General features: G+C 45.0%; 1 protein-coding gene, 1 long non-coding RNA gene and 1 other non-coding gene across 8 annotated transcripts in view; 1 reads left to right on the forward strand and 2 right to left on the reverse strand.

The window, feature by feature from the left end:
* LOC132028623 (uncharacterized) overlaps window positions 1-12,241 on the forward strand; it is a 349,757-nt gene that overhangs the window by 268,481 nt on the left and 69,035 nt on the right. Inside the window, exon 6 of one of the 3 annotated variants that reach the window (XR_009407481.1) lies at window positions 1,741-2,068. The exons of the other annotated variants lie outside the window; for them this stretch is intronic. This is a non-coding gene — a long non-coding RNA (uncharacterized LOC132028623). Of the gene's footprint in view, window positions 1-1,740; window positions 2,069-12,241 lie in introns of those variants that run through there. 3 annotated transcript variants of the gene reach the window in all.
* Window positions 1-12,241, reverse strand: part of FGF1 (fibroblast growth factor 1) — a 99,529-nt gene that overhangs the window by 22,647 nt on the left and 64,641 nt on the right. The gene's annotated exons all lie outside the window — the stretch shown is intronic.
* LOC132029016 (small nucleolar RNA SNORA36 family) lies at window positions 9,191-9,314 on the reverse strand. Its single transcript, XR_009407654.1, has one exon. It is a non-coding gene; the product is annotated as a small nucleolar RNA SNORA36 family (small nucleolar RNA).

The following is a 12,241-nucleotide window of genomic DNA, read 5'->3' on the forward strand; positions in this document are numbered from 1 at the left end:
ATCCCTCCATCCATCCATCTACCCTTCCATCCATACATCTATCCATCCATCCACCCGCCCTTCTATCCATTCATCCTTCCATCCACCCATCCTTCCATGCATATTTCCTTCCATCCATCCATCCACCCATCCATCTATCCTTCCTTCCATCTATCCATCCATCCACCCACCCATCTATCCATCCATACTTCCATCCATCCATCCATGCATGCATCCTTCTGTCCATCCATCCATCCTTCCATCCATCCATCCTTCCATCTATCTATCCATCTTTCCTTCCTGCCATCCGTCCTTCTATCCAATCCATCCATCCATCCATCCTTCCTTCCATCCATCCATCCATCCTTCCACTCATCCATCCTTCCGTCCATCCATCCTTCCATCTTTGCTGCCTTCCTTCCTTCCTTCCTTCCTTCCATCCATCCATCCATTCCCAGGGCAGCCTCACAGAACTGCTCACATGGAAAGCAATTCCATCATAAGTCAAGGCAACAAATTTGAGTAATTTTTCTGGTGACTTTGGAATTAAGGTTCATGCTGGAAACCTCTCTTGTTTCTTTTGCTCCAGGCATTTTAATGTCTGTGGTCCATGTCTTCCAGTCTGAGTCACAGGGGCCAGTCATGGACCCCAGGTTCAGCTGTGCTTTGTAGTTCCTCTAACAGTCCTGAAAGGGAATTCTGCATATGCTACATAAACTGTATTTAAAGTTAAGCAATCCCACATGTCCCCTTCACATATAGTCAAACTCTGTCTAGCTCTTTTCAGATAATATAGTACCAGATCGAAGATGTTCTTTATATCTGCAGACTTTACCTTGTGGGGCATATTGCATTTCCTTCCCAAATTCACACTCTCTCTTCCAAACCTCCTCATTCATCCAAAAGCCTCTACATCTATGGGCCCACCTCTCCCTCTCATGGTTTCTTTTTCTGTCTATTCAGCCCTTTTTCACTCAACCTCTCAATTTCTCTCTCATTCCTCTTCCTCACTCCCCTTGCTTCTGGATCCCCTTCTGATATAAAGCAGTTTAGTTTTTCCAAACTTGGACATCTTTACCCATTACCTCTCCATTAACATGCAACAGTGATCAGATCCTGGTGCCTTAAAGTACAGCCAAGAGATGTTAAGTATTTTTTTTCCCCTCCCAAGCACTTGCTAAGTTGTATACTTAATTTGGTACAGGAGACAATAATTATATACTGGTGGTTGCCATTTAACTGTATGAATAGCTATTCATATTGCCAGTCTTTGGTGGACAGGATTTTGTTTGTCATTGTCCCTGGGTTTCCTCAGTGGAGGTCCCTGTGTGCCCCTGACTGTGTGGGTATCAAGGATGGTTCCCTTCTAGATCTAGCACTGGTGGGGAGTCTCCACTGAGTTGTTTTCTAAGTGCTGGTATAGATTTGGCTCTATCCATTTGCCTTCTTGCTTCTATCCCCTATGGTAAGACCAGAAGGCTCCTGAGGGTGGAGGCTCCATCTCTGGCCAAGGGTTGTTGTAATGCTCACATTCTCATGTACGTCTAAACCTGACAGCCTGGGCTTCGTCACTATGGAGATCTTCCCAGGTAAACAACCTTGTCCAGAGGCCAGCAGGTCCTCTGGTATCCCTCTCCTCCCGACCACAGTGCACCCTGCAGTTATAAAGCCACAACTCTGCTCTCTGCCTGCTCCCCCCAGTAAGAGGGACAGTCATGGGGGTGGCTGTACTGACTTCCAATTGCTCTCACCACCCTGCAGTTCACATCCTTAGCTGGAAACCTGAGGGGAACACGTTGACTCCTGAAACTGAGCCTTGAGTCAACATGAAGCTGAACACGTTGACTCCTGAAACTGAGCCTTGAGTCAACATGAAGCTGATAGACCGTGGCAGTGGGATTTATGAATCAGCTGAAACATACAAAAAATGAAATCCTTGGAGCACCTGGGTGGCTCAGTGGGTTAAAGCCTTTGCCTTCAGCTCAGGTCATGATCCCAGGGTCCTGGGATCGAGCCCCACATCAGGCTCTCTCCTCCATGGGGAGCCTGCTTCCTCCTCTCTCTCTCTTTCTGCCTGCCTCTCTGCCTACTTGTGATCTCTGTCTGTCAAATAAATAAATAAAATCTTTTAAAAAAAGAAAAAATGAAATCCTTTTTTGTTGCTGAAGAAAACCCCAGAGGCGCAAAAAGCCTTTATTATTTTGGCTTTATTTACAATTTACCTATATTTTAAGCAGTAGTTAGTCCTAAGTTTCTTGCCTACTCAGGATTCCTTAAAAGAAAGGAGTAAAGGAAGTCTATGACATGATAAAAAAACCATTAAGCAACAGCCTGTACGGGCCCTTGGGGATTTTCACAAATTGTTCTAATAAATGAATCCATTAATCCAGGACTACATGAAATCAGGCGTTAACCATAATGGAAATTTATAAGCTCTGCTTCTTGTTACTATTCTTTTTTTGTTGGCTGTCAGGGGTGGGGCTTATCTGTGTATATCCGTTGAGGGTGGAAAAAAATCAAGCCCCGTGGACTCCATGTCATCCCTGTGTGCTGAGCCCAGCCCTTTGAGATTTGGGGTGCTGGTGACATTTTAGGGAAAGCCAGATTTCTTGACTTACCAGTGACAACGAAGTGAGGGCAGTGTGATGCTTGTTGGAATATCTGTGCTAAGGCTGGCATATTTCGTCATCTGTAGCTACTCAAAAAGAACCTGAGCTCTGATGCATGAACAGGATGGTAAATATACGGGCCTGCCCAGCGACACAACAGTCACTTTTCAATCTGGGATAATAAGCAACACCATATGGCCCCAGCTATGCACAGGTTGACTCTGGGAACCTCCGCGAGTCATTCACTCCTTCTGAGATGTTTCTTCTAATAATCCCCATCCTGTCTACCTCATAGAGTTGTCTGAAGGGCTAATGGGCACAGTATACATAACACTTGAAAAGTACGAAAATGTGACCTGACCTGTAGGAGATACGAATAACTGGTTCTCTTGAACTAGTTGAAGCCCGTTGTGGTTTAGGTTAATCAATGGCCATCGAATGCTTAATTTAAAATAATTTTTCTGTTGGTATGCAAATAAGAGTTTTTCATTCCCTGTCATATTTGGGAGAAATTAGCTAAATTCCTTCCCCATCATTTAAGCCATAAGCATAGCAGAGAGGATGAAGGAGGTGACGGTAAGCCATGGCTATGTAAGAGAGAATCCAGATCCCCATTTTACACTCAGTTCTCGGCTTATCGACAGTTGTGGAAATGACGTTATGAAATCCACTATTTCGGAGAGCATTTGTGCTCAGTTTGGCCCTGGTAACGAAGCTAGCTGGAAAAACTTAGAGTTCCAAGAATCAAGGAGAGGCAAACACTGATGTATTTGTTTTTAACCCCTGTCACTGCACAGGTAATGCAAAATACCCATGAAGAGAATATTCTACAAAGTGTATAATGCCACCAAAGGCAAACGTATAGGCATCTGGCAATCTGATAATTGGACATGTGTCCTCCAACCAAGGATATGTAAAATAGGTCTCCCCTTTGGTTCCAAATAGGCTCTAAGTCTCTATCAATGGCATCACCCAAAAGCATTAACTCTTTATTAGAGATATTAATTAACCTTGGTTTTGTTGAGTCAAATATTAAATGCCTATTAAATGTTAAGAGCAACTGCTTAAAGAAATGAAATAGAATGCAGTGATTCCAACCAGCAACTAGTAGGGATAAGGGAAATGAGGTGAAAAAAATAAAACTGTACTTATCCAAAGGCATCCATAAAAATAATAGAAAATCAAAAACAGTGCTCAAAATGAGGTGGCAGAAATAAATCCAAGTATATTTATAGCCACAATATAATGTAAATGGGCCAAATCTATTAACTACTGGATTTTTTAAAATTCCACCTACGTTCTGATTACAAGAGACATGTTTAAAACATAAGGACACAAGAAGGTTAAAAGCAAAAGGCTGAAGTGGGTAGGAGAAGAATAAATGAAACAAGATGGGATTGGGAGGGAGACAAACCATAAGTGACTCTTAATCTCACAAAACAAACTGAGGGTTGCTGGGGGGAGGGGGTTTGGGAGAAGGGGGTGGGATTATGGACATTGGAGAGGGTATGTGCTTTGGTGAGTGCTGTGAAGTGTGTAAACCTGGTGATTCACAGACCTGTACCCCTGGGGATAAAAATATATGTTTATAAAAAATAAAAAATTAAAAAAAAAAAAAAGCAAAAGGCTGAAAAACAGATACCAGACCAATGTTAACAAAAGTTAAAAGTTGGTGTGGTTATGTTAATATCATAGAAGTTAGGTCTAAGGCAAAAAGAATGATGAATGATAAAAGGGATCACTGCATAATAAGTGGAATAATTCACCAGAAAGATATAAAAACTTAAGTTTATGTATACTTAGTGACTTAGCCTCCAAACATATGAAACAAAAATGAAAAGTATGAAGAGAACTTGGCAAGTCCACCATGATCGTAGGAGACTTTAATACCTTTCTGTCACAAATGTTAAAGCAGACAGACAAAACATAGTAATAAGGGTGTAGACTAAAGTGCACCAAACTTAACTGAATGAATTAACAACAGAACTCTGCACCCAACAATTAGTGAACACTCTTCTTTTCAAGGATGCATAGAACACTTGCAAAAACTGACCATGCTCCAGGTCACAAGGCAAGAGTCAACACAAGTAGAAGAATCCATTCTGTTCTGACTATTCTGTGGGTAGAGCAAAAGTCACTCCCACTCATACCACTGGTGACAAAGCCCATTCAACTGCACCTTTTTAATGTCTCTTAAAATCATCCTCTCTTCTCCGTCCTCACACTGGCTCCTCCCTGCTGATGCTGCGCCTTGTCTCACCTGGGCTGCAAAGGTGTCTTCCCTAGCACTGCAACCTTCCAATCCACTATCAGCTCTGCTGCTAGTGTCCTTTCTAAGGCAGGAGTCTGATCATCCTTCTGCTGAGGACCTCTGGCTGTGTCCATGGCTTGTTTGCAGCCATCAGGATAAAACCCAGACCCCGCCATGACCTGGGAGGTATTCATCATCAGGTCCCTGCCTAACTCTCTTGCCTTTTCTCTTACTGGCCTGTTCTTCTTGTAGTTCCCCCACACCCTCACACTCACCCAGATGCATTCTTTCTCCCTCCCTCCCCCTTGCACAGTGGCTGGGCTGGGTCATCCTCTCCCTTCAAAAATTCATCTCAGATACGTCCTCCTCCAGAAAGCCGATGTGGACGCATCCCCAGCCCTAACTTCCCTCCTGTCCCTCCACACCACACATACCAGTTTAAGATTTTAATTGACTCCCTCTGTGCTCCTCTAGTAGCACATCATTTACCCTATGGAAGCCCTGGCTATAAATGCCACGTATATCCCCACTGAAACCATCCAGTGGTTTCCCATTGCTTGGGATAAAGACTAAGGCCTTATCCCTATTGTCTCATAATGTATGAGTGTCGAGTCACTGTGTTGTACACCTACAACTAATGTAATATTGTATGTCAACTACGCTTCAATTACAAAACATACTTACAAGTTGCCTTTTGCTTCTTAAGAAAAGTTCTAAGGCCTTAATGGGCCTGTAGGGTTCTGAGGATCCGCCTTGGCATCCCTGCATGCTGCATCACCCACCACGCTCTTTTCCCCACACTGGCCTTCCATTTCCCTGAAACCCCTGCGCCCCTGTTCACCCGGGATCTTGGCCTACATGGTTCCCTCTCTCTAGACACAATGCCTGTCTTTCCTCCCACCCCACTCGCCTGGTGAACACCTACATTTTGTTCAAGTCCTAGTTCAGTTACCAATTCCTCAAGGAAGCCTTTGCTGACTTTCTGGAACTGGGTCAGGTTCCTCCCATTCTCATAGGACCATCTAACATTTCCTCCGGGCTCTCTTACTACATTTTTTAATTACACATTCATTCTTGTGATTATTTAATTAATCTCTCCATTTATGACTGGACTGTCAGCTCCACGACAGTACAAACCAATCTGCCTTGCTCACCATGGGAGCCCAGCGCCTGGCAAAATGCCTGGCATCTAATGGGCCCTTGATAAATATTCGTTTATTGAGTGACTGCGTATCATTTAACTAAGGTTACCTGACTGTCTCCTTTACTGGTCTCTGAAGCTCCAGAAAGAAGCTCTGCCTCTTTTTCTAGGCCCTGAATTTATTAGCAAATGCCTACACGTAATCATTGCCCTTGGCGTATTTGTGGATTGAATACCAGGCCAGACTTTTCCTAGGAGCCTCTAGTGGAAATATGTTATCAGAAGACCTACTTTGAAGGTGGGGACCTTACAGGTATTAACAGAGAGGCTAAACCAAGACCCCAAATGTATTTTAAGTGGGTTCAAATTAGGCTGGAATACCCTGCCCTTGGTTAAAAGCAGACCCAAACATATGAACGCAAATATACCCCATCTTGTAGAAGACACTTCCTTACTTTTTCAAAGGTGGTATTTGGGAACTGACGGATCTCAAAAACGGATCAGATCTTTTAGTCTCGAGTCTGACTTCTTTCTCGCACTGCGGAACAGCCTGTGAGGCCTAAAAAGAGCTCTAGGTTTTGTTATTTCTGTCAGGGAGGGCCAGGTTGGCCGTAGCCCACCTCACACCCTCTGGTGAAGGAAAATTTGCCTGAAGAGAGGGAGACAGGGTTTTCTTCTGTCTTTTCCCCCTTCCTCCCTGCCTTAGGGGTCTGTACTGGGTCCTGGGTAGGAATGTGGCTGTGGCTCACTGGCAGGGCTAGCATCGCGGTCTGCTGCTCTCAGGCAAGCTGTGCTCCATAAGCAGCAAGCTCATCTTCCAGAGTTGGTTTGGCAAACTGTGGACGTGGCCCTGGGGTGGACTCGACCACGTGTACAGGAGGAGGTACCTCCAGGTTTGTGAAAGCCAATTTTTAAATATTCAGGTTAGTAAATCATTAATGGGCTTGAAATTACTCCTTTTGAGACTATTTACAACACAGAAATTGGAAAATACTGTAATCAGGGCTTTTTTTCTCTCTCTTTTTCCCCCCTCTACCTCCCTTTCTTCCTTCAGTTTTTTCCTTCCTTCCTCTCCCCACCCCCCTACCCCGCCTTCCTTCCTTCCCTCCTTTTCTCTGATAGCTGGTTCACCAGCATACTACTAGACTCAGGTTTCAGCCCTGGCTGGATACTCACTCGGTCTCACAGAGCCTCAGTTTCCCCGTCTGCAGAATGGGCCCCGTTAGCTACCGCGCAGAATTGCTGTGTTCAATGATCACATGTATAAAGTGCTAAGCCCAGCATTTGAAAACTTGTAAGCAGTCACGGACGTTGGCTTGATTATCATTCTCCGTGTCGCTTGTTGGTTTGTTCTGCCAATCCCCTGTGCTACTGACTTAGCATTGAACAAACTTGAGTTTAACATTTAGTAGTATTTAGCGATATTTTTTAAAATATCATTTCCTAAGCAATCTTACCATTTGCTGATGTGCTGTGATGCCCTCCTCTCATTTACTCGGGGACTGAATATATTGTGTACTCGTCACCATTCTCAGTGTATTCATAGGTTTGTGTGTTACTGTCTGGGATGATAGAGAGCCTGTGGGTTCAATGTCTTTCTCTCCTGTTCTTTAATTTAGAATCCTTCTAATCCTCAAGAATCCCCAAATCACTGAGAATAAACCATCCCCTGGCTTCCAGGATCAAATATTATTTGAGAGAGATCAAGATGTCATGGTCTAGATGCCAACCACTTCTACTCAGCACCTGCCACAGGCAGACTGTTCTGGAAATTTAAAAAAGAAAATAAGGAGAAAGAAACGGAAATGAAAAGAAAGACCTGAAATCCCTAATCTACATTCTGTGATGCAAAAAAGCTCTGAAAACTAGACATTCTTTCATAACTCAAATTGAGGCCAAACCTGATCCAAAATGTCCTGAGACCATGTAAAGTCTTTATCTATTACCCTTTATGTTAATATTTGTGTAATCTGGTGCAGAATCAACAACCAGTGTGTTTGATGACAGGGGATGGCCCTGGACCCCACTGAAGTTCTTCCATAATATACAATATACGTACCAAACCACCTGTCTAAAATTCCCCAGCATCTCCATTCAGAAACATACCTAGCCCCAAAGCTTTTCAGAGAAGGGATTTTGGGCTTGCGGTAGAAATCGCTGTCTGTCTTTAAGGAGGTTATAATCTGGCCATACCAGATCGATCCAGCCGAGCTTCCGGTTGGAGGGGCAGAGATGCATGGACCACGTGTAGCCTGGAAATCCAGTTTAACTGTTTCACCCAACAGCTCAGTCCCACTCTTACCCCCTGCACTGCTTCGTGAGGAATAGGAAACAGCAGAGACACACACATTCCCTGGGAACTCTTCCAGTATCTGTTATTCGTTCCCTGGGTTCTGGCTCTTCCGCCCCCAAAACACACACCCTCTTAGAGCATCATTCAGTTGGAGGTCAGGTATTAGTTTAATGCTTGGAGAGAACACCCTCCAAGAAGAGAAATGGTGCACTCCCCGGCGCAGGCCACAGGCCTGTCTGAGCCGTGCGGGTGCTCCTCAGTCCGTAGCATCCTGCGGGCTCTGGGCCAGCCTGAAGACCTCCACACTTCTTACGCGGAAGTATCCTGCCTGTAGGTGGATGCTGTAGAGCCCTGGGCTTCCAGCCAGAAGCAAAGTGGTTCTGCAGCTGCTCCAGGGGTGTCCTCAAGGCTGTTCTCACTGACGTGCCTCCGAAACTCTTTTGAAAATGTTGTGCGAGTTACAATCTCCAGGACCAGCCCCCAAGGACATTCCTTTCCCACAGACAGCAGACCTTCCAGCTCGTAGGGAGACGGTCTGCTAGGTGTTTTTTGTTCTTCCCTCCTGACCTATAAAATTTGGCTTCTCCAAACTCAGTCTTTTGAAATATGTGTTTGTTATCTCTCTGGAAAGGCTGAGGGCTTGCCCTACCGTGGGTTTCCCGATCACCTGTTCTGGACATACCCATAAATAATCAAATAAGTTCATAAATCAAAAAGTAGTGACCTTTTCTTGAACATTTACTATGTATCAAGTACTGTCCCAAGTGCTTTACATACATTATTTTAATTAATCCCTGGTGAAGGTCTGTGACATAGGCATTGCTTTTCCCTTTCCTTCCTCCCTTCCTCCCTTCTTCTTTCTTTCCGTTTTTGCTCCCTTCCTTCCTTCCTCTCTCTCTCTCTCTCTCTCTCTCTCTTTCTGTCGGCTGAGAGAGAAATGAATAGAGTAGTATTTTCTATGTAATCATCTACCTTACCCTGCTCATGTCCCAAAGATTAATTAACTGAACAGGGAGGCTGCCCTGAACTGAACTCAAGGCATGGCTTTTTTATCCCCAGTTTGCAGCTAAGGACACCAAGGCTGGGAGAGTTTAAACAGTTTGTCTAAGGTCACGCAGATAAATCAGTGTCAGAGTCAAGATCTGAACGTAGTGTTTTCTTTCTTTCTTTCTTTTTTTTTTTTTTTTTTAAGATTTTATTTATTTATTTGTCAGAGAGAGAGAGAGGAACGAGAGCGAGCACAGGCAGACAGAGTGGCAGGCAGAGTCAGAGGGAGAAGCAGGCTCCCTGCGGAGCAAGGAGCCCGATGCGGGACTCGATCCCAGGACGCTGGGATCATGACCTGAGCCGAAGGCAGCTGCTTAACCAACTGAGCCACTGAGCCACCTAGGCGTCCCTGAACGTAGTGTTTTCTAACCACAGAGTTCATGATTGTAACTGCCAAAGATATACGGGAAAGAGACAAAAGGCCCTTTGGATAACTGACCCTTAGCTTCTCTGTTGTGTTTAACCCCTTTCCCACCCCCCACCCTCCCATTCCCTATAATTCCCGTAGCCCCATCAACAGATGCTTGTGTCTATTGAATGGAGACCTTGCAGGTTCCTCCCTTGACCCAGAATGGCCTCTCTCTCAGTGCTATAAATACCCCACCAGCACTTTTCTGATCATCACTGTGATGCTTCTTCCCCAAGATGACCCAAGATGGCAGTCAAGTCCCTCCTGGCCTTTGTCACAGTAGAATCACTTGCCATTGCTTTCAAAGGGCTGGGGTGAGGCCAGAGCCCACTGGGGGAACCGAGTGGATAGTCCTACTTCCGACTGGGCTGGAAAGGCCAGGAAAAAGGGAAGTTCTTGTAGACCTGGGCTTTGGTTTCTGCTGTGTCTCATTAACCTTTTGTCTGACTGGGCAAGTCATTAACCTATCTGATCTTCACCTGCCTCCTCTGTAAAATGGAGCCATTCAGTGTGCTGATCTTGTGGCAGTGCTGTGAGGAAGGACTAGAGCCCCGAAGGCCTGGGAGGGGCCACACCTGTAGTTAGCACCTGGGAAATAGAAGGCATTGTTATAGTTGTTAATATGAGCCTATGGTTTCAGGCATTGGTTATTTACATTTTTATGGCACTTGGAGTCTCACCAAACATCTCATATGAGTAAGCAGGCATCTCTGGATGCCTGTTGTGTGTAGATGCTGTAAGACATACTTGGTAATTACTGTTTATTTCCTATTCCTCCTATGACGTGGGATAGATGAACCCTTTCTCTTTTTCTCTAGTCAAGAGAAGTGAGACACAGAGAGGCTGAACATCTTATCAAAGCAAATCTGTGGCTGAGCCAAGAGCAAAACCCTGAGCCCCAAGTGTGCTCAGAACACTGAAGAGTAAAAAGGACAAAACTCACATTTCTGCCAGGCAGATGATCTCCAGGCGTCTCTGGAAGAATGGTTAGCAATCCTGATGAGGGAGCAGGAGGCTGGCTGAGGACAAAGCAAAAGCTGGCGCCTTGCACCCCCCCCCTTCATCCGCTCCCCTCCATAGGTGTAGCATTCCTCAGGCACCCCTGACTGCCATAAAATGATAAATAGTTAACTTGCTAAGATCACAATCCTACAAGACAGGAGTCTCCCTTGGTTTGTAAATGTCCTTGAGATTACAACAAAGAAGTTACCTTATCAATAGCCCAATTTCCAAAGACACAGAACTCAGTTCCTCAAGCCTAATGCTAATGTTACCCTCCCCTCCATAAAAAAACCGAAGGAGGTGGAGGTAGAAGGAAAAGTAAATAAAGTTAAATTTCTTCTAAACCTAAATCTCATTAACAAGGATGTTTGATGGCAGGAATGTAACATTCCACCAGGAGACTCTCAATTGTCTTTACTTAATAGTAACTAAGCCTTCAATATCCTGATAGTATTCTTTGCCCCAATAACCCTTTGTCCTCACCTACCCAACTCCTGCGTATATAACCAACCACCCCTCACAACCCGGGGCAGCAGCAGCTCTTCCTGCCCACGGGTCCTGTCCCCGTGCTTTAATAAACCACCATTTTGCACCAAAGATGTCTCAAGAATTCTTTCTTGGTCATCGGCTCCGGACCTCAGCCCACCAAACCTCACCTAGGTTCTAGAACTTCATCAATCCTGGTGTGAAGTTTTGTGTTTAAGGTGCTTGGATACGAAGGAGGATTGTAAACCCCGTGGAGCTCGTTTCACATGTCAGAGTCTATTCTGGATCTTGAAAGTGGGCCATGGAGGCCCAGGCTGTGCCCCAGGAGAGCTACATGCCTGCAGAGGCTTCTAGCACTATGCAGGAAGCAGGCGGGGGGGAGCAGGGCCCAGGATTTGCAAAGGGACCCAGTGGGTGTCTCCAAAGGGCAGGAAAAAAATAATAAGCTGTCCCAGCGCTTGCCTGCTGGGGCTTAGTTTTTGCAGAACCTACATTAGGACAGTATAAACCTTGTTTCCTTTTGCATGATTTCTTTTTAAGGACTTTGGCTATTTTTAGAGGCTCCTTTCACTTGCCAGCTCCCTTTGATCCCACAAAAAAAGTCTAAAAGGGACCATTCCCCCATCTGCACATTTTGCCTCATTTCAGCAGGCCCAATGGCTCTCATAGTTCTTTGGCCATGTTGTTCCACACACAGCCCTATCCACATTGGTGTTCCACACACAGCCCTATCCATAGCCTAGCTGTTGGCAGGAACCAGGTGGGTTTTATGGGAAGGAGGTGAAGTAAGAGAATATCACTGAAGGCCCTGGGCAAGGACTGGGTTTGATAAGGGATGAAAGAGCTTGAAAGTGCGTTAAAATCTTGTATCCAAGAGGGTAAACTAAGAGATAAATTTCAGACCCAGTGTCTAGCATATCCAGGAAGGTGCTCATTGCACATCGCAAGCATTGGTAGGTACCAGTAACCTTGATAGTATGCTCATCTGCCAACCATGGCCTCTCAGGGGAGTTTGCATTCAAGT

This window comes from Mustela nigripes, chromosome 12, assembly GCF_022355385.1.
Source record: "Mustela nigripes isolate SB6536 chromosome 12, MUSNIG.SB6536, whole genome shotgun sequence".
In the NCBI taxonomy this organism is placed as follows: Eukaryota; Metazoa; Chordata; class Mammalia; order Carnivora; family Mustelidae; genus Mustela; species Mustela nigripes.